The sequence below is a fragment of the Choloepus didactylus genome, chromosome 3, assembly GCF_015220235.1.
Source record: "Choloepus didactylus isolate mChoDid1 chromosome 3, mChoDid1.pri, whole genome shotgun sequence".
NCBI classification, from domain to species: Eukaryota; Metazoa; Chordata; class Mammalia; order Pilosa; family Megalonychidae; genus Choloepus; species Choloepus didactylus.
The window spans coordinates 124,901,345-124,925,313 of record NC_051309.1 but is presented as its reverse complement, the minus strand read 5'-3'; the positions used below and the strand labels follow the sequence as shown (position 1 = coordinate 124,925,313).

Here is a 23,969-nt window from a genome sequence, read left to right as displayed (position 1 = left end):
AGCCCTATCAATAGTTACGTATTTGGAACACATTGCAATTTTGTACACTGATGATTTTGACCAACATATATCATGTGATCTCTGCTAAATTCAGGAAGGATATTCACCAACTGTTAGTAGTCACTTCTGGAGAAGTGGGATTGGATGTTTGATGATAGGAAAGTCACTTTGGTTATTCTTTATATGATAATTTGATAAACTAATGGATTTGGGATTATGTTTACTTTCTTATTTTGCATCTTCTGTATTTTCCAAATTAAAAACAAGTAAGATAAAACAAGATGAGAAGCTCTTAAAGGTGCTACAAAGATGAACAAACAAAAACCAGAACTAAACAAAATATGTCCTCCATTTTTAATTAAGATCTGCATATCTTTAAATTGGCTATAAATTATTCAAGTGGTTGAATATACTGTATTTTAATCAATAAATTTTCAGTTGATGGACATTTAAGTTGCTCAATATTTTTAACTATTATACTTAGCATTATATATGGAAGATGTTTTTACTTAAAGCATTTGTCATCTTTAGGATATCTTTGAAGAATAAATTCCTAGAGGAAGGATTGTTTGGTTTGAAAAATTGTGTGTCTTTTACAAGAAGCTTCCAAATTAATTTCCAAAAGGGTTGAATTAGTTTATATTGCCATCAGCAATATAAAATTTCATTGCAGGCTTTGAAAAAAAAAGAGAGGAATAAACATTTGTGGGGTGTCTCTTTGTTATGTGCTCTTACAGCCACTTTTCACATTTGTTTTTTCATCCATTCATTTATCCCATTATTCATTTAACAAGTATGGCATGAGTGTCCACCATATGTCAGACACTGCTAATCACTGATAAGTAAAAACAAAAATGATCCTTATCTTATTAACTTCTTATTACAATCCAAGAAAGAAAATATTTTTATCCTCAGGTTTGCAGAAAACAAACAAAAAAAGTGGCCCATACAGGCCAAGAATTTATTAGAAGATCACACAGCAATTGAAATCACCAGGATTCAAATCCAAACTGTCAGACACTATAAAGCCTGCATTCACTTCTCATACCTGGCAATCATTGAGTATGATTGCTCTCTAACTTTAAATTACTTTTCTAATTTAATAAGCAAAGTTAATACTATATTATTATCTTAAATTTCAATTTCTTTCATATCAGGCAAGGCTGAAATTATTTTTCTTGTTCACTAATATTATTTCTTCATGTGACAATTGTTTGTTCATGTGTTTTAGTCATTTGTATCTATCGTGGTTTTGATGTTTTTCTTACTAACTTGTGGAATATACACAGCAGATATAGACATAGGTGTTAACTTTTGTAATATTTGCTTTAAATGAATGAACTTTTTTATTCTTTGCTTTTAAACTTTGGTTAAAAGAATAAAAAATTCAGATTCATTTAGCACATTGCAATTTGCCTTTTTATTTGTTGATGTGAATAAACTGAGGATATCAAAAAATAAGACAAGTGGCAGTCCTATAAGAATGTGAAAAAGTTCTTGTATTAAACAATTTGTTTTTACTATGTAACTATCTTAAGCAAATCTTGATTGATCAATAATTATTTGTTTTTAATGAACACTGGCTCTTTTATTAAAGATTATTAACATTTGAAATAAATGTTTTGTTGGCATGTTTTAGAGCTTTTCTAATCACAGCATTCAAAAACTAATACCTGTCCATATTTTCTGTCAAAATTTTGCTTTTCTAAATCACAGATGGAATGTACAGTTTCACTGATAACTGCTATCATATGGTAACACTCTTATTCTATCATTATCATTTAGTTTTTTTAAAACATACTTATTACATAATGTAGATTACAAGGGGTGACAGTGTGATTGTGAAAACCTTGTGGATCACACTCCCTTTATCTAGTGTATGGATGGATGAGTAGAAAAATGGGAATAAAAACTAAATGACAAATAGGGTGGGATGGGGGGGATAGTTTGGGTGTTCTTTTTTTACTTTTATTTTTTATTCTTATTATGATTCTTTCTGATGTAAGGAAAATGTTCAGAAATAGATTGTGGTGATGAATGCATAACTATGTGATCATGCTGTGAACAGTTGATGGTATACCATGGATGATTGTAAGGGGTGTGAATATATTTCAACAAAACTGAATTTAAAAAAAAAACATACTTATTACATATATTTATCATCAAGACATCACACAGAAGTCACAAAAAAGTAGGTTTAGTTTAGTTCACAACAATATAGATCCTTTGAAAACAAATTTTTCATCCTGCAGTTTATAATACTTTATATAATTTTAATGCAATTAAACAAAATGATATTAAATTTGTAAAAAAAAAAAAAATGTGATTTAATTCTGACTTTAGGAACTTGTGAAGTAAAAGGCCATGATGGAAAAACATTAAGAAATCTACAGAATTACCAAACTGTCACAATACTACCTTCCAATATAGAATAACTCAATAAAATAAAATAAAAAACATGGAAAACACGAAAGTCAAATTAGAGATTTTGGTTTGGTACCTTCCCTGAGTCTCTTGTTTTTAAAAATAAAATGGAAGGCTAGTTTCAAATTTGACCTCTATGCTGCTATGGGGAATACATTTAAGACAAGTGGTTATACAAGCTGAAATGGTCCCAAGGATTTATTCCAATGCCGATTTGCTTGTGCCACAGGTTATCTGACCTGCTCCTGCAGGTGAGCTTAAACAGCTGTCAAGATTTTACCTTGGCCCGCAATAATATAACATGTGAGTCTAATCCCAAATGAGAATGAAAGATCTTCAGTTATTAATAAATATTAAATTTCTAAATGGATATGGACACTATATACATCAAATTGTGGTAACTTAATAACACAGAAACAAACTTTTATGTTTATAAAATTTTTCACAAATGGGGGCTAGAGGGCATGTCTTCTTAAAATTCTAAATCTCAGATGTTACAAGGAAAAACTGCAAAAAACACAAAGTATTTTCACAATTAAAAAATCTAATTTGTTAGATCCCAATAAAACAAGGTAGGAAAAAGTGATTATAAGTTAATTCTTGAATATGGGCACCCAATTCCAAAGAAGTAGTTGTCTCCTTGATCCTTAAACAAATGGATACTTACTGTTTGTTTACTTACTTAACTGCAATTATATGTGGACAAATATATGTGGGCATACCCATAAATATATATGTTTGTGAATGATAAAGCACTGTATAAAAATCATATTATAATTAATCAAATTTAAGATTTGCTAGAGTTAAAAAAAAATTTTTTTTTCTTCAAATGTACTGTTACTTGCTGGGCTTATGCTAGTGGGGCACTAAGTATTATGGATCACACTTTCAATTTCAATCGCAGAGTAACAGCCAATATTCAACAGCCAGCATTCAACAGCCAACATTTCAAAAGCTAATAATAATGCACCGTCTTAATATAAAAGCATGACACTTATTCACATTCCTACTTAGTAATAAGCATCCCATTCACAGTTGGAGAAACTGAGTAACAACAAGTATGTTGTGTGATTTTTTTAAAAAAGAAAAGATTTGTCTAAGACAAGGAAGCCAAGGTCATAACTACATTGAGAATAAGAGGCTAGACACCCATGAGACATACTGGATTCAAACTACAGGAGATGTTACAATAACTCACCTACGCTGTCTGTATCAAATGTCCTACCTTGATCTAACCTCTTGCAAGTGCTTTACAGCCTGGATTTGACAAACACCACTTACCATCTGCTTTCTCTGACCAGATGATGAATGCTAGTTAACGCTTATGTAAAAATTAAAAAAAAACAAGCCACATATTGCTGTAACATATGCAATTAGCAAGGTTCAGTTATGAAAATGTTCCATAACTGAATTCCAACAATTCTCAAAGAACATTCCAAAATTGTCTAAGAATTCTTGGGAAGATATAGTACCTGGTATTCCCCTCTAAAACAGAAATTTACCTCATCTTTGCATTTCTGTTGAATATCTGAAATTAAATGTATAAAATCTCATAATTGGTAACCTCAGAGTTTTACTAAACTACTAAATAAAACTGAAAGGACCACACAAATCCCTAGATAACACCAAAATATTTGTCTAGGATTATTAAAGAAGGTATAGCACTTTGGTAGCCTTTTCAAAACAAAAAAGTAAACATAAGCATGTGGCATTTTACATGTACCAACTGAGTTAATAGTAACTCGATAATAAGGCATAATTACTGTAACTTCTTGACCAAATTTATATCTTGAAACAACATATTTGCCCCCACCAGCTGCCATTCCAAATCCATGGAGTATTCTCGGTGAGACAAGCTGTACAATGACTGCTCTTTTCAAAATATTTCAGATCATTTCCATTTCCTTGAATCATGATTTCTTGGTTCTCTACTGTTTTTCATATTTCACCCTTTCTAGTACAGATAAAATCAGTCCCCCTACTGTATTTGCTCCTAAATATTCTGCAAGATGATTAAATTCTGGTTTATTGACAATAAGCAGTTCTTTTGTGGGAATCTTTATTCCCATGAAGCATGGATATTCTAACTGGTGGTGAAGCTACTCAAATGTGTACCTCTCTTGCATCAGATTCTTTGAGAAATTTTATTATGGGAGACAAGATATTGTCTCTCACAGCAGAATCATCTACAGAATGATTTTTTTCTTATAAAGTTGTCTGACAAAACTCCAAATTCTTTTGCAATGCCAAGTTGTCAACCGCATATTTGTCTGAATGAAGATTCTTCCTGCATAGGGGTTTTTACAAAGCACTTCCACATATGTAAGTCCACACCTTACTGCATAATCAAGGGCAGTAGGCACAGCATCTGGAACAGCGCTGACCAAATCTGCATTCACAGGTGCATCAATAGCCAACTGCTAACCAGAATGGTATCTTACTGTGTAAACCATTTGGCCTTCAAATATATTATCTGGTCTTGCAAAATAAACATATTCAAATATACAAAAAGCTGTTGAATTGCCTTCAGACCTTGATAGAGTTTCAAGAGTTTGGACATTATGTCTGGTTATTTTCACAATTCCTCCAGGCAAAATTTCAAGGTAATACGTTGCACCAATAGATAAAAAGCTACAGGATTCTGAGGATAACCCCCATTCTTCTGTTTCTGAGTTTTTCCCTCTTTCATTTATATCATTTACAGGAATAAGACGACCAATACATAGAGGCCAATTTCCATAAGGATCTCGGACTGCATGAATAACATCTCTGTGCATGATAAGTAGGGAGTATCTTATAGGCGCTTCCACATTAAGATTTTAATCCTTGCTACCCAGCCTGAGGTGTCATCTCCTTCCTGAGGAGTGGTATATGCCAGTAACTGGGAAATCATTTCCCTATCGGAACTAGTCGGCAGACCAACACCATGACCCAGAATCTTTTTTCCTTAATGGGGCAGTATTTACCAAATCACCATTACACCGCTATTTTCCCATGAAGTGTTTCAACAACAAAAAGCTGACAATTTTCTTACTTAGTTTTCTGTAGCAGCATACCTCGTGTGTCCAATTCCAAGATTTGAAGTATATGATTTCTTTAAGTTGTCTTCATTGAAGAAGTGATTTACAAGATCCATGCTCTTGTGTGTTTTGAATGTTGGTACTGTGTTCCCCTGGCTGCTCACAATACCAGCACTCTCCTGACCCTGGTGCTGCAGCCCCAAGGGTCCCAGGGTGATCACATGTGGCTCATCTAGCTGTGTGGGCCACTCTCCTGAGGCGATGCAGCCGAACACCCCACATTTCCTCTTGGATCCCCAACTCGTCCAGTTCCACGTCGCCGCCAAAAGCACGTGGAGGGACCGCCGCAGAGACCTAGGTCCAAAAGCCAACCCGCAGCCGCCTCATCCCATCCCGTGAGTAAGAAATGATCAGGCCAGCGGCTTCCTTCCCAGGGATTTGACCCTCGTTACTCTATCACTTAGTTTTCTAATCATAATTTAATCGTTGGAACTGTGTTTATTCCGTTGTACTGATTGTTTACCTTAATACCCGTACACTCTCAATATCCCACATGTATCTGTTTAAAAGTGCCATCTGATGTTTTTAGCTGAATTGGCTGGAAATTTTACTAATAAAGATTTTGTTTTCTTTGCTACAAACTATTGCTGAGATTACTTGAGGATTTTGAGTCCAGCTGACATTTTCTTTCAGAAACCACTGTACAAACCTTAGAAGTCTTGGAATAAATGAAGGCTCACAAATTAGTGCCAACTTTAACAGCCACCTAAACATTTAATCAACTTTAATTCACAGTGAAATTTATGAAAAATAAGATTATAAGCATTCTTAGCATTAAATAATAAAAGCAAAATCTTACTTTCCCCAAGAAAATGAGCTTGGCATTATTTGTAAGGCTAAAAAAAGAGACTCTTACATAACATAAATATCATCATTATTTTTCTTCTCTTCTCTATTTCATTATCCTTAACCTGCTTCTATTTACAGTAGTCCTAGATAACATCTTTTTCAACATTTCTTCCTATTTCCATGAACCTATCTTGTTGTGGCACAGACATTTCTAAACTTCCCTTTGGAAAATACCGTCAAGAATTCCTTCCGCTTCGTTTGTGAAAGAAAGTCTGGTTGCCCTTCCCCATTTGTGTTATGCGTGATAATACTCATTCCTCATTTACTGGACAGCAGTGAACAATGAGAGGAAAAGTTGAGCTGAAAACCTGCAAACTGGAAAACACGAAGCTAAAAATCTGTTAACTAAACTAGACTCAAAACTAGCTACAGTTATAGTTCATGAATTTTGAAGAAAGGTGGTAGCGTGACAGAGAGGGAGCAGATGGACAGAGTTTGGGAGTTTAGAGACACCATAGGAAGCCAGAAGTGGGAATAAGTAAGATGAGTGTTTAAAATAATGATTTTGGTGACCATTTAATGATGATTTGGAATATGATGGCAGAGTAAACTTAAGATAAAGGGAAGTTGTTTAAGTGTATAAAGGAAGAGAGTATGGAAATAAGAAAGGATTAGATACCCTTGTCAGAAGATGGAAGGACTGTGTAGTCTGTGGACCCACATCAGCCTCATCTGGGAGCTTGTTAGAAATACAGAGTTTTAGGCCCCACCCCTTCCTCCTGAATTAGAATCTGTGTTCTAACTCTACACCAGACAGTTTTATTATGCATCAATATTTGATAATATTAGTAGTGGAATGTTCAAGCCATTTTTAAAAATCTCTAAATAGAGATATATAATAATTCCATAGAATTTGGGGAGGATTAATTAAAATGTAAAGTAATAGACATATGATAGGTGTTTGGTAAATGTTAATGTATTTTCCATTTTGCTGAAAGTTTCTCTCCAGTAATTTTCTTCATCTGCAGGAATGGATATAAGAAATAGAAGAAATTTCAAATTTCAGCAAAGTCATTTTAGATAAATAGTCTCCACCAATGAAGTGAGAATAACTAGAAAAAGTAGACTAATACAACACTGGAGAGCTAGTAAGGCAGTGAGGAATTATGGAAATAAGATACAGGAGCAAAAGGAAGGAAATGCAGAGAAGTAAGCCTGGCAGTTTGACCAGTTTTCCCTTAGTGGTACGTGCAGATTCTGGAAGAGGATACCGAGAGGATGAGACACTGAAAAGAAATCAATACCCTCAGTGGACTAAGGAGACAAAAATTGATGCTCAGAGACTGCCAGTGGGTGAATAATGCTGATAAATTCATAGGTTTGGCAGGTACTTCAAAGACTTAAGCCCCAGGAGTAAGGGCAAAGCAAAAACAAACATACTTTTTCATTGAAGACCAGCTTCCAATAATCAGTTCTGTAAGGTGGTCTGAGATTTATTCTAGCCTTCTGGAAAGAGAAAGTATAAATCATTTCCAGAGGACGCTAACACCATAGTAAGTCTCAAAATATCTTTAGAAATTTTTGCATAAATTTATGTTGCTAGATAGACAATAACCAGGCAGGAGGCAAAATACTGTGCTCCAAACAAAAAAGAAACAACAAAAAATATTTTAAAAACCCACAGAGAATCTGGATCCTTGAGTTAACAAATATGTAATCTAAAATGGTTATACTTAATATATTAATGGATATAAATATATGGTGGAGAATTTTGGCAAAACAGAACTAAACAAAAATTCTGGAATAAAAAATACAGTAACTAGAATTAAACATTTAATGTAAATGTTTATTAGAAGAAAACATCAAAAATGAAGCAGGAATTAACAAAAGGGTGGAAATTAGAGAAGAGAGGGTAAGATAGAGAATAGAGTGTATTATTGGAGACTCGAAAGGAGCAGAGAGAGAATGGATGGAAACAATGTTTAAAGAGCTGAAAATACCCACTAACACCATAACACTCAAAGTAGCATCGGAGATTCTAACTATGCAATAAGACAAAAACAGTTAATACATAGGTAGACAGATATATAGACAATATAGAAATAGATGAGAGAGAGAGAGAGGAGATTGGAAAAAAGAAAAAAAATTGTCACATTTGCAAATACTACACTTGAAGGGTAGAAAATCTACAGTAATATAATACAGAAAAATTATTAACAATTAACTAGTTTAGCAAGATTACTGGTCATAAGTTCAATGTACAAAAATTAATTTTCTACATTCCCAAATTAGGAAATGATTCTAAAAATTAACAATATCATAAAATATACCTAAGAAATAACTGAAAAAAGTGCAAAAAAATACAAAGAAAGTAATAAAGAAGTAGAAAATACTAAAATATTGCTGATATAAATAAAAGGAAACCTAAGTAAATAGAAGAATATACTATATCCATGGATTGGAAGATTCAAAATTTAAAGTTGTCAGTTCTCTCCACATTGATCTATAGATCCCATGCAGTCTCAAAAATCTCAATAAGTTTTTTTAAATTGCCATGTGATTATAAAATTCAGATGGAAATGAAAAGGGCCCAGAAAAATCAAGGAAGTCTTGAAGAAGAACATGGTGCAATGATTTACTATAATGGATACCAACTCTTACTTATAAAGCTATAGTTATTAAGATATTTTATAGTTATTAAGATATTTGTCTGTTTACAAGAACAGACAAAATAAAAACATTGGAACATAATAGAAAATCTAGAAATTGATCCAATCATAGAGACACACACTTGACTTATATCAAAGGTAGCACTGCAGAAAGTATAGAAAGTGGTTCTGGAACAATCAGAATTTTTCCCTTACTTCACACAATATGTAAAAACCTATTTCAGATAGATTAGAAAGGCAAGACAATAAATCTTTAAGATAATAAATGACATAAAAATATGAAAAGATGATCAACCTCATCAGCATTCAGGAAAATGATTTTTAATATCATAATTAAATCTGAGTACACACCCACCAAAATGGCTAAAATTTAAAGGTTAATGGTACCTGTCTTAGTCAGGATTCTCTAGGGAAACATAATCAGGAGATATCTCATGCAACTGTAGTGATGCACAAGTCCAAATTCCATAGGGCAGGCCCCAAGCTGGCCACTCTGATGATGGTCTTTGATGAACTCCCCAGGAGAGGCTGGCTGACTGGAGACAAAGTGAAAGCTCTCACTTTTCTCTCAAAAGTCTTCAACTGATGGATTAAATTCAACTGATTGTATTCTTTCATTGTGGAAGACAATCCCTTAGATGATTAGATATAATCAGCCACAGATGCAATCAACTGACTGATGATTTAATAAACCAGACTTCTGGTTGATTTACTAGCCATGGAATGTCCTTGCAGAAATGGTTAGACCGGTGTTTGCTTGACTAGACAACTGGGCACCATCACCTGGCCAAGCTGATACATGAACCTAACCGTCACAGTACCAAATGCTGGAAGGATATGAAGCAACAGGAATTATTATGCATTGGTCAAAAACCAATTATATAAAATCCTAGTGTTGGTGAGATTCTAAATTGGTACAATCATTTTGGAAAACTGTATATTAGTATTTATTAAAGCTTCACAAATGCTTATTCTACAAATCAGCCATTTCTCTTACACATATATACTCAAAATACATACATGCATATATGTGCCAAAAGACACATTAAAAAATATCCGTAGTAACCTTTCATGTTGTATACAAAAACTGAAAACAACCAAATGTTAATCAACAGACGAATATATAAATAAATAATGTTATAATTATATTATGGTAACATATAGCATCAAGATGCAAAAACTACTTAGAAATGTAAACTAAATTATGGTGTTCAAAGTTAGGATATTAGTTACTCTTTGGGGGGCAAGATAAGAATCATAATTTTGAGAGACATAATGGGGACTTCCAGTATTCTTATAATGTTCTACTTCTGGATCTGGGTGATGACTACACAGATGTCCTCTTGTGGTAATATATTAAGTTTTGCATGTAGTTTCATGCACTTTTTTTTTAATGTGTATCATACTTCATTTAAAATATCAAAAATGAAATGACAAAGAAACAAAGGAATCTTAAATCAATTCCTAACAAAGCTTTAAAAATTTTTGTAAATAAATTATGGTACAATAAAACCTCAAAAGCTAGACAAAATCAATAAGAGTTGGAATAAATAATTGTTCTTATTTGCAGGTGTTATGACTTTCTACATGGAAAACCCAAAATAATTCATGAACAATTAGAACTAATAAGATCATTTAACAATGTTGCTGAGTAACAATATGAAAATTTGCAATGCATTTTTCTTGAGGTCAGGGATTTTGCCTTTGCTTTTGTTGTGCCTTTTAAATAAAAATCACTGTTTTATCTTATAGCTGCCTAATAAGGAATATACACTCAAATACATGTTGAATGAATAGATGAAGCATATTATTAGCAAAAGTGAAGGATATTTTCCTAATAATTTCTATACTAGGTGTGCTGGTTTGAATGTATTGTGTCCCCCAAATGCCATTATCTTTGTAGACTTGTGGGGCAGACGTTTTGGTGCTGGTTAGATTTGCTTGGAATGTGCCCCACACAGCTGTGGGTGATGATTCTGATGAGATGTTCCCATGGAGGCGTGGCCCTGCTCATTCAGGGTGGGCCTTGATCAGTGGAGCCATATAAATGAGCTGACTCAAAGAGAGGGAACTGAGTGCAGCTGTGAGTGATGTTTTGAAGAGGAGCAAGCTTGCTAGAGAGGAACATCCTGGGAGAAAGCCATTTTGAGGCCAGAGCTTTGGAGCAGATTCCAGCTGCCTTCCTAGCTAGCAGGGGTTTTCCGGACACCATTGGCCATCCTCCAGTGAAGGTACCCGATTGCTGAGGTGTTACCTTGGATGCTTTGTGGCCTTAAGACTGTAACTGTGTAGCAAAATAAACCCCCATTTTATAAAAGCCTATCCATCTCTGGTGTTTCGCATTCTGCAGCATTAGCAAACTAGAACACTAGGATAGTCTATATTCAGCAACCAAATGGTCATATCAGGTGACTTAAGGTTTTAAATAGGATGTTAGAACACAATACTGGCAACTTTTGAAATTATTTTCTTTCCTATCCAAAATATTTTTATCCTGCATTATTCCTAGAATAGTCATCCATCTTTATGAGACTTGGATTCTATTCTTTAAGCTGTTCTAAGCTTAAGCTGTTCTAAGCAGGTAACCCAATTGCCTGATTGCAAACTCTGTGTAGCTAATTATGTCTAGTAGATAAAGAATTGCTCCTTATTCCCAACAGTAACTACTCTATTCTGATGATATACTAGAGTCCACTCTGTTCTTATATTGTCTCATATAGTCAGAGGGACTATAGAAGCAAAGGTAAACAAATCCAAAATGGTAGATCAGGAGCATCTATTTCCCTTTACAGAAAAATATTCATTTTATTTTGCCTTTCTTGTCGCATTTAAAACATTCACATTTCACAATAAAAAGGGTTGCTGTTATAAACTTGGTTCCAGTGATTACAGGCCAATCATTTTCATAATAACTACATCTGAAGGTGACTCATTTGGGTCCATCCTCATTGACTCCATTACATTCAGAAGACAGAAGGCTGATCCTGTAATAAATGACAGGGTGTCTCCCATTGTGAAATGATAATTTGACTCTTCTCTTTTTCTGATTATTTGCAAAAATCAAACTGACTTTGAAACATGGGGAACAGCAGGACCAATGATTTAATTCTTCTTATTAGTGGTATAATAACATGTGCTTTTTTTAGACAGTTTTATCTAAATCTTCATGCTTCATTTGTTCACATTCTGGCAAATGGGTGAATCACATAAGACTGTAGAAAGTGCCCTGCATTGTGAAAGTAAGTGATACCTTGGAGGGAAAAAGCATGGATCAAAGAGCTCAGATGCAGGATCAAGTTCTAATTTCAGTTGTTGATTTGGCTGAAAGTATACGATTAAGTGTTTAATAGCCAACTTAAAGAGGAAAAAGTGTTCAGAACATATGTGAATAAGGAGTTATCAAAATCAAACAAGCCATGTACAAAAGAGAAGAGGTTTTGTCTCATGAGTATTTTACTGGATTCTCACCTGGAACTCTCTTTCAATAATATAGAAAACAGGATTCCTGTTTTCATTTATACATCTCTTGAGATGTTTACTCACCAAGGCCGTCATCTAGAAATTACGATTATGAGATTTTCAAACCAAAGAATTATTCAACATAGATATCTTATTATCTGATGAAGTAAAATTAGAAAATGGAGAAAAGAAAATTATATATATTGTATATATTATTCACCCAAAGGAAAACATATTTTGATATGTTTCTGTTCTGTATGTGTTGGGGGTAAGGAGGGAAGCATATAATTAGGAATAGCTGGTGTTGACCAAGAAATAACAAACTGAGCTTCAAGGCAACAAAAGCATGTGCTGAGTCTTAGAATCACAATTGGAGAGCACAGATTTAGGTAGCAACCCAAATAGTATCCCATCTTGGGGCTTAGAGGCAAGGGTTTTTAAGGAAAAGGAAGAGGATTGTATAAATTGTTTGTAAAGAATTATGATTGGTGGATATTAGGGCTGTTCCAAATATCCTTTACGTTAGATTGTTTACTGACTTCTTTACCTTGTGGTTTGCTTATGGTGTCCAGATGTCCTCAGGGTTTTGAAGAACATTCTTGCTTGTGCATACTTTGGGAGTTTGTGATATCTGCCTGAGCAGTGCATAGGAGTAACCACCTGAATGACCCCAAAATCTATTTTAAATCTCTTAGCCATAGTAACTATTATGTTTTATTTCTTTTCACACTAAATTGATTTTTTTTAAAGAAGTCAGAGTCAATTGAAGAGGGATTCATTTATTTTTTTTATGTTAATTAGAGCTTAGTTTGATCATGAGTGAAAGAACCTCTTGTGTTCCGGTTTGCTAATGCTGCCATTATTCAAAATACCAGAAATGGATTGGCTTTTATAAACGAGGTTTATTTGGTTACAAGTTTACAGTCCTAAGGCCACAGAAGTGTCCAATCTAAGACATTAACAAGAGGATACATTCACTGAAGAATGGCTGATGGCATCCAGAACACCTCTGTCAGCTGGGAAGGCAGGTGGCTGGCATCTGCTGGTCTTTTGCTCCTGGGTTGTATTTCTTTCAGTTTGATTCCAGTGGCTTTCTCTCTAAGCATCTGACAGTCTTTTCTTAGCTTCTCTGGGGCCAACTCTGAGCTTCATCTCTTAGTTTAGCATCTCCAAAATGTTCTTCTGTCTGCATCTCCAAGCATCTCTCTGCCTCATTGTTGGCTCTCTCATGTCCCCCAAAGGACTCCAGTGATCTAATTAAGACCCACCCTGAATGGCTGGGGTAACACTTCCATGGAAATATTCTAATCAAAAAGTCAGTTTGGTGAGTCACATCTCCATGGAAACAACCTAATCCAAATATCCTACAAGATTGGATTAAAAGAACATGGCTTTTTTGGGGGGGAAGTGGACATAATATATCCAATTGGCACACTCTTGGCAAGATTATTTACCTTAGAGTTTCCTCCAGAATCATCTTTGATAAGCAATCTTTACACTGAGTACTAGGATCACAGGTATGTCAGTCTGAAGTCATGAAGCTTCCCAAGCCCCTTGTCACTTGCTGTACTTCTCAATTCTCAAAATATGAATTACATCTTTTCATCAGCCAAAATACAATGTTAGTTGGTTTCTTTTGTTGCCCATGAAGGACGTTTGGGGTGTAAATTAAACTTTGGAGAATGTCTTTTACTTTCACATATGATGAACAACTTGCTAGTCTTCATTTAGTCATTAAAATATTTATTGAATGTCTTCTAGGTGGTAGACCCTTTTCCATTTGCTAAGGATATAGAATTAAACAAAACAGACAATGTCCCTAAAGACTGTAACTCCTTCAAAAATGTATAAAAATTCTTGTTTTTAATGTTCCAATAAAACTGAGACTGACCTGAATTTATTCTTTTGAGTCTAAACACTCCTTGAATATTTTCCAATCCTTATCTTTTGAGTATTTGATAAGGAAGTGGCTCTCTTTTCTTTAATATTATGTGCTCTTTCCATCGATGTACTAAGGTATTATCTTAGAAAAGGCAATTTTTCTTCAATTGTAGATTTGATTTTTGAGTCTGTTTAAGTTTTATGTATTCTTCTACAGAAATTCCTGTAACTCATAAATCGTATCTCTCTTTTCTTCCTTCCACAGCTACAAATCTTCTCTCTGATAGCTTTGATCTTTTGTACTTTTCAACTTTTCTTCTTCATTCTGGGATAGCTTCTCAGATTTGTTTCTATTCTCTAAAGTGTTAATTCTGACTTTATCCAATCCAATATAGATTTTATTTTCTCTGATTACATATTTAGTTCCTCTGAAATTATTCCTGATCATTTGAATCTTAGACTTCTTTTGATATTTTTTTTACATCTGCCAAACAATTTCTGAAAATGCATTTTGGCTTTGAAAAGGTCTGCTTTCCTTCAAACATGTCATATGATAATCCCTTTACCATGTTCTATAGGTTTAAATATTTTGGCTAACATATTCAGAACCAGTGTTTTCCAGTAGGGTCATCAATTGTCTTTGAATTTCCCTGTTCTTTTCCATTTGGGAGTTGTCAAATCTCCTTTCTTATCAATAATTGGATGCAGGGATGGAGCATACTCTATGATTATCCTTAGGTAAATCATCTGGCTTCATTTCAAATTCATACTCTTTAAGTATTTCTTCCATTATCTAATAAGAGTAAGGTTGGTCTAAAAAGAGAATTTTTAAATCAAAATTACAATATTATCATTAGCATTTCCACTTTAGCAGATGTAAACATTGAATTACAAGTTTCCTGTTACAACTAAATTTTTTTTGAAGAGCCCAAACTGCACTGTTGCTGCTTCTTGGTGTTTTAATGTCTCTCATAGACTGGTATACTTTGCAATGGTGGGACTGGCCTCAGCAGCTCTTATCCTTTTCTGGCTGATGGTAGCTGAGTGCTAACAGGATCCCATCCTGAGGGACCTTGCTATGCTGCACCACTTGTATTCTGAGAATTCAGAAGAAATAAGTGAAAAACCTTTATAATGCAGAATTCAGTGCTTTCAATTTTCTTGCTCTGTCTGTTCTAATCTGCCCATTTTATTTGAGTACAGCAATTGCCCAGTTTCAAAACAATATAGCCAGGCTCCTCTAACTAATCTGCCTGTTTTTTTGGATGCCTTCACCTAATTTGTCACCCATATTCCCTATTGATTTTCCTCAAGAATCTCATTCTTCAGCCAAACTGTGCGGTCATGGTGCAAGAGGGCTTTTGTGGCCAAAGGACTAAAGAAAGCACCAGACACATTCTGAGGCATGAGCTTCTATTGTGGGGCTTACCAGCAATGTGGGAAGTGGAGTCATGTTGCCCTGAGCTCAGGAGCTTCTCTGAATGGATTCAGGAGCTGCTCTGAATGGCGGTGGGTTCAGAGCCCAATGTGAAGATATGCTGCAATTTGTGAGGCCTGAATAAGCTGATTATAAGGCCTCGACATTCCAAAGGGTATGAGAGCATGAGGCAGGAGTGGGAGTCCTGCAATGTAGGGAGGCATTGATTGTAATCAACAGGGAGGAGGGGAGGATTATAGATTATATTGTAGATAACAGTATCTCAGGGAGTCTCAGGGAGGAGGTAGTTTTTGGTATAGATTACATTTATCACCTGATTTTACAAGAAGAATAGATCAAACCTTAACTGACTTAGGTCACACAAGCTGCTGTGTCTTCAAGGCCCTTGGAGGATGCCCTGTGCCCAAGGTTCCCATATTCCACTCCAATGCAGCAATTTGCATTGACCGTAGGACAGACATTGCACCCATAATCCACAAGAACAATACAGTGAGCAGCAGAGTACAAGTAAATCAGTACATATGGACAGTAACCCTATTAACAAATGGCACCATGGCCAAGTTAAATAATTAAACCATTTGGACAAAGGCTCATCAGATAAATGTTCAATATTTTGTATATGATCTTGCATGCAATTAGGAGCTTGTGTTACATTTTGTGAGTCATCAGGTGCATATACACAACATTGAATATTAATTAAAGCACAGATACACCTAGGGCTAAAATAGCTAACGAATGAAACTACCAGGCAGTTTGCTTTATTCTTTATCTAGTTTTTTCCATTTCCTAAATTTGACCACAGAGATAAGTTTCCCTTTCCACAAACTTCCTGCAACTTTTTTAATATCCATGCAGGTTTTGTCCTACATCTTCTCTCTCTCTCTTTTTTTTATTCTGAAACAACCATTTAGGACAAAACTACTTTCCTTTTCCTTTTAATACAAAACATCCTTTATACATCTTATAGTTAAGTTACCAAAATAATTTTGAAAACCATTTTCAAGCAAACATTCTACAGCATACAATTACTACTACAATTAAAATTTGTTAGAATAATGCTAAATACTTAAAACACTTTAGTTAATGCATTATTGAAATAGTAATACACAATTTTTAAACAAGAATTAATAGCACATGTGGGAACAATATATAATCTGAGTTTTCATTAGTGGATATAAGAGTTCCAGGTGAGGGGGGTTTTTAAATGCCATATTTTCTCTCCCTGGGGGTAGCCTTTTGGGGCACATCTACAGGAAGTTTGGGTTTGCAAGGTTACACATACAGTTCCCTGGGGGATGAGGGTCCCAGACGGGAAATACAAATAAGCTTTGTCATAATACCCCATGGGCTTAGGAATCTCAACCAGCGTGGCTGCATGGGCAAGAACCAGAGCCAATTGACCTCATTTTCCCCAGTTTCTAGTGTTTGTGGCACAGGCAAGAGCAGGTTATCACTACCTCACTGAGGCTTGGGGGCAGATGGCCCTCCTTATTTGAATTCATAAGGCTTGCATGGGCCCCGCAGTTACCATTTCCACCGGAGCAGAAGACACTGCTTTCAGTCTGGAGTTAATGCTCATCCAGTCATTGAATCCAATGTTCTATGGAGTTTCTATTATCCTTCTAAGTGTGCCTTTAGAAGGCTATTCATTCTTTCAATTAACCCAGCTGCTGTGGGATAATCAGGCAAGTAAAATGTCCAAAGGACATTATGTTCTGTAACCAAGGCCTGGGTTAATTTCCTGGTGTACAAGGTCCCCCATCACTGTCCATGTGAGTGGGGACCCTGAAAAAGGCACTTAATTTTTCTAAACTATGTATAGTAGCTTGTTAGTTGGCCTTGCCCTCTGGGAAGGCCAGCAGCAGTACCATAGCTGTATCAATGGTGGTAAAGGTACATTTTGCCCCTTTAGGCAGAGGAAGGGGGTCAATATAGTCTACTCACCACCAGGTGAGAAGAATCTGGTCTCGTCCAATGGGTACAAGTCAGTGAGGAAGCATTCTGAGCTGTCACAGTGAGCAGGAGGGGCTAGCATTCTCTACTCCTTTTAACTCTTGTTGGGTGATAGGCAGCTGAAACTGCTGTGCCAGCTTCAGCAAGGGCTGGTACCCTCAGAGCCTGGTTTTCCAATGAAACTATTCTGTCACCTAATGCATTGTTGATGTTAGGCTGTGGAATTTCACTAGGACATCTGCTTCTTCATTACCTGGCAATGAGTTAATGTATGGGCAGAAATATGGAAAGCAGTTGTGATGGTTAGGTTCATGTGTCAACTTGGCCAGGTGATGGTACCCAGCTGTCTGGTCAAGCAAACACTGGCCTAACCATTGCTGTCACTGGGCAGGCGGTGCCTCTAATAATTGTTATGCTAGAGGTGATGTTTTTGGTAAACAGGTGGGATTTGAGGACATTTGTGGCTGGTTAATAAACCAACAGGCTGGTTTATTAAATCATCAATCAATTGTCTGCAGCTGTGACTGATGGCTCAATGAAGGGCATGTCTTCCACAATGAGAGAATGCAGTTGGCTGGATTTAATCCAATCATCAGTTGAAGACTTTTAAGCAAGACAGATAGAGGACATTCACTTCTTCTTTGGCTGCCCAGCAAAGTGATTCCTGAGGAGTTCCTTGAAGTTGCCAGTTCATTTTCCTGAGGAGTTCATCAAAGTTGCCATTTTGTTTCCTGAGGGGTTCATCAAACATCTTCATTGGAGTTGCCAGTTTGCTGACTGCCCTGTGGAATTTGGACTCATGCATACCCATAGTTGCATGAGTCACTTTTATAAATCTTATATTCATAGATATCTCTCATTGATTCTGTTTCCCTAGAGAACCCTAACTAATAGAACAGTTACCTTACATTTCTGGCAGGCCATCCAGATGTCTTCCCATAGTTCCTTCCCCCCATGGGGGACAGCCAACCATTGTCCATTGCTCCTGCTTCCACATGGCCACCCATACTGATTGCCCTTGATATACAGCCCAATTATCTGTACAGACAGTAGAGGTGTCTTCTGGTTCATGGAAAATTACCATCCATACAGCCTGCAGCTCAACCCACTGGAAAATTTCATGGATCTCTGTAAAGAGCTGTTGTCAAAAATGCTGCACATTAGGAGGTAGGCTTTCCATTTTGTCAGCATGCTCACCTGAGCACTCCCCACATGGGGCTTGTTTACAGTGTCCTGTATCCATTCTGTATGGGTATGGTTGTTGGGCACCTTTGAGTTAGACCTTCAACTTGTAACAGCATTATAAGCTGTGCACAATTGCTTTTCCAAAGGGCTATATCTGAGTTCTGTGCCCTTCCAAAGTTGGGACCAGAATCTAATAGTTACACATTTAGCCTGTTGCTTTTGCCACAAACCCCAACCAAAGCCAGTATTGGCACTGGCCACATCCAATACACAGGGCATATTTGGGTCCACCCCCTTAAATCCTGTGCCTGTGTGATAGTTCACTTGGCTTTTATAAACACAACCTGCCATGGAAAATCCCATTCCCATTCTTTTCCTTTTCTAATTAGGGTTTAAAAATGTTTTAAAATTTTTAAATAGAGTATGAAAAGTTTCCAATAACCTAATAAACCAAGAAAAGATATTAATTGTTTAAGAGTTAGCAGTGTAGTATAACTTTGTATTTTAACAACCGCTGTGGCAGTAGCTTTAGTTTTACCCAACTAGACAATACCCAAGAACTTGACAGAATGGCCAGGCTCTTGTAATTCGCTTTGATTTAATCTTCCATCCTTGACTTTCAAGGTGGGTCACCACTGTGCTAGCAGCAATTCCTAGTTTTGGGTAATAATTACTGGTTAGTGTGATATCATCATTATAGTGAAACATAAGGGGTGTCCTTTCATTAAATCTTGTGCTACCAGTCCATCGCAGATGGTAAGACTATGGAGGTATTTTTTGGAAGAAAAGCAAATGTCCATCATTGGTTTTCCTAAATGAAGGTGGATGCAGTCTGGCTGGAAGTATCTAAAATATTAAAATAAGCTTTGTCAAGGTTTACCACAAAGTGAAATAGGCTTAATTGAGTATTCATATCATGCCAGGTAGCTACTTTTGATACAGCTACAAAGGAGTTTCTAAATTAAGTTTGATATAATTAATGGTCATTTGCCAGGTACCATTACTTTTTTTATTGGCCAGACAGGGCTATTAAATGACCCTGGTAATTTATACTGATATATTGCCACAGTACATCTTCAGAAGTCACCTTTTGTTGGACCAGAGGATGTGCATGCTTATTTTCCTCAGTTTTAATTTCCCAGTCAGACAGGGGCTCATCATCTTTTGATGAGGAATCAACAGTGTACCACACTTTAGGGTACCAGTCAGCTTATGCTCTCTTACTCTAGTGCACTTGGATTCTAAACTTTGATCTAGAGTGCCTTTCAATTCTGTTTAGGTCAATTGCTTATCCCTTTCTAACTTCAATTCTTCTTCTAAGTGGTAGACTGCCACATCAGCCTTTAAGGCCTTTTCTGTGGCTGCACACACAGCCTCTGTGAATGGCCAGGTTACTGCTGCAGCAGTCTGGTGGCTTTCCTTTTTCTCATGAGATCCTACTAGTCCTGTGGCCTGTTGCAGCATGGGTATTAGTCCAGCCAGGGAGTTATACACATCTCCATGCTCCTTCCATGGACCCCATTCACCTAGAAGGGTAGCCTTCCCTCCCCACATAGATGTCTTAGGCCACTCCAGTATCCCACCCAGTGAATTCCCCTTTCTCTTCCACAAGTTCATGTCATCAGTGCTTGGGATTTCTTTAGTCTCCAGACTAGCAGGCAAATTGTCAGGGACCAAGAGGGCTTTTGTAGCCAAAGGACTAAAGAAACCACCAGACATGTTCTGGGACATGAGCTTTTATTATGAGGCTTACCTACAGGATGGATATTTGAGTCATGTTGCCTTGAACTCAGGAGCTTCACTGAATGGATTCAGGAGCTGCTCTGAATGGCAGTGGGTTCAGAGCCCAAAGTGAAGATACTTTGCACTTTGGGAGGGCTGAATAGGCTGGTTAAAAGGGCTTGACATTTCAATGGGTATGAAAGCATAAAGCAGAAGCAGGGGTCTTGCAAGCTTGGGAGGGATTGATTGTAATCAACAGGGAAGGGGGATTATAGATTATCTTGTGGATAACAGTATCACAGGGAGTCTCAGGGAGGAGGTACTTTTGAGTATAGATTACATTTAGCACTTGATTTTACAGGAATAGATGAAGCCTTAACTGACCTAGGTCACTCAAGCTTCTGTGTGCAGACTTCAAGGCCCTGGGGGGATGCCCAAGGTCTGGGGATCCCACATGTGCTCTCTCACTTTCTTAACTTTGCCTGTGATTAGAAAAGGTGTAAATTGGTGATTGGAAAAAGATGGATGAGCTACTTTATTCTGGAATGAGATTTTTAAAACTTTTGTTATTATGTAATAATACCTGTTTCTTGTGGGAAATTTAGGAAATGAAAATAACGCAAAAAGAAAAAAAATCACTATTAATCCTAACACTCTCAGAACACCACTGTCAACATTTTGTTTATCCATCTATATCCACATAGATAGGTAAGAGAAATAAAGAATTATCCTAAATAAACCATTATTATCTTTGTTTAAAACTTAGTAATACATCATGAGTGTTTTGCTTTTCATATCAATTAGAACAGATTTTTATCGTTTTAATTCTTGTTGTGCCAGTTTGTATATTTATGTCCCCCAGAAAAAGCCATATTCTTTAATGCATTCTTGTGGAGGCAGACGTGTTAGTGTGAATTGGGTTGGAGCCTATTGGTTCAGTGTCCATGGAGATGTGATCTACCCAACTGTAGGTGATAACTCTGGATAATTTCCATGGAGGCATGGCCCTGCCCATTCAGCATGGGCCTTGTTTAGTTTACTGGAGCACTATATAACCTCAGACAGAAGGAGCTCACAGCAAGCTGGAGCTGAGACAGACATTTTGAAGACAGCCATTGGAAGCTGATGCAGACATTTTAGAGAATGCCATTTTGAAACGTAACCTAGAAGCAAGTAGAAGCCAGCCCTGTGCCTTCCCAGCTAACAGAAGTTTTCTGGATGCCAATGGCCTTTCTCCAGTGAAGGTATTCTTTGTTTATGGACACTTTATGGCCTTAAGACTGTAACTGTGTAACTAAATAAACCCCCTTTTATAAAAGCCAACCCATTTCTGGTGTTTTACATTTTGGCAGCATTAGCAAACTAGAACACCTGTGTAGTATATTGTATGAATGTGACAATTTATTTAATCAGTCTCCTTTTGTTCCCCATTTTGGTTGCTTCCAAATTTCCATTATTGTACATAATCTTGAGGTTAAAATCTTTGAATTTACATAAGTATTCCCCTAGGATAAATTGCTAGAAATATGCAGAATTAAAAAGCTTTTGATAAACTTTGCCAATAGTTTTTTTTTTTTTTTTTTTTTTTTTTTTTTTTTTTTTTTTTAAGATTTCAATGTCATTTTCACCAGCAGTATTTTTTTAAAGTATCCATTTCCATATGCTTTAGGCTTTAGGCATTGATTCTTTTAATCCTTGCCAATCTGACATACACACACACACACACACACACACACACACGCACGCACACACACACAGCTTTAATTTACATTTGTTTCATTAAGAGGTTGGAAATTTTTCAACATTCTTGGCTATTTATATATCATGCATTCTTGAGAAAGTTAAAGAAATCACAGTTATGCTGGTTAGGAAGGCAAGAAAGCTGAGCTTTGGAAGAAGAGCCCTAATGGGGCCAGAGCTAAATGCCCTATGGTGATTTGGCATGAATATTTCTATATACCATTAGTCCCATTTATGTTATCTATAGAAGGAATGAAGAAATGTTTAGAAAACATCTCAGAATACCCATGGTGAACTCCTCCTTAAGTGGGCTGATGCACTCAGGCTTTCTCTCTGTCTCTTGCTTCTAATATGCTATCCCTTCAATCTACAAAGACTTGCCCAACAACTCTTCCTGTCAAACTGTATCCAGTCTATAAGCTTGTCTTCACTGTCATCTCATTTTTGAAACAGATACAACTAAATAGATTCAATCGTTTATTCCTTGAACATTAGCACACATATTTGGCATCTCCTAAGTGCTAGGCACATTACTAATTACTAGGGGTAAATCAGGGAACTCATAATCCAGGAAACAGCAGTGATACAGCTGCCCTTAAGTTTCATTTTTTTGCTACATAAAGAAGCATTCAAAAATCATGTCCATTTTCATAGTATTTAAACTTTAAAAAAGAAAAAAAACACTTGCACAAATATTATATTATCAAATGTGAATAGGGAGAGATTTCCAGGGAAGATGGTGGAGGAGGGGCTTCAGGACTCAACCCTTATACCAAAACACCTATTAAACATGCTGGAAATGTCTGAAACAACTATTTTGAAACTCCAGAGGCCAGAAGAACACTGTACAGCATCCAGGAAAGAATGGGAGGAAGAGGCTGGTAAATTATAGTAAAGAACTATGATATGCTTACTCTGCCTAATGACTACTAGCACCCATCCCACATTGTCATGGCAGACCTCTGCAGGGCCAAGTCTCTGGCTAGCTGCTGATGACATAAAGGGACACAGAGGTCCTCTTCCCCAAGAAAAGGGGTAGGCACAGGCAATCACTGATCACTGGTTTTGATTAGCAGGTTCAATTAGATTGCTGGGTCCTAGCTCTGTGGTCAGCTGTTGTTTCAACCTGCCCCAGACAAAGCCATTGGTAGCTATGGTTTCAACCCTATGTGTACAGGGGCAGAGGTAATGGAGTTTTAAAGATCTTGCACTTCCTCAAGACTGCAAATGACAGTTAGCTGAAGGGCTTCATTTACTGGACAGGACAGGAAAGCTCAGCTTTGGGGATCCATCAAAGAAGTTCTTAGCAACCTTCCTGACCCCCTACATAGGGCACTTTGGAGCTGGTCTGTACCCCCTTCATGGATTCCTGGTCTTGTTTGGTCTAGGAAAGGCAATGTCCTGTTTTGGCTAGGAATTGGGACCTGTGTGGCCCTCCTTCCAGAATTTGCCCTTTAGGCAAAAGCAGCCTGGGATAACAAAAGAAGTATAAAAAAACCATAGAAGTAGACTTCAGTTACCAGGAGAGAGAGTTTTGTGCCCTGGAAAACAGAGGGGAAAACAAAACTCCTGTTAATGGGGGAAGTCCAAAACAACTAACAAGCAAAAGCCCAGTAAGACAGGGTAAAC

The 23,969-nt window shown here is 36.5% G+C and overlaps 1 pseudogene; it reads right to left on the bottom strand.

The window, feature by feature from the left end:
- Positions 1–4,206: 4,206 nt before the first annotated feature.
- Positions 4,207–23,969, bottom strand: part of LOC119530410 — a 103,814-nt pseudogene continuing 84,051 nt past the window's right edge.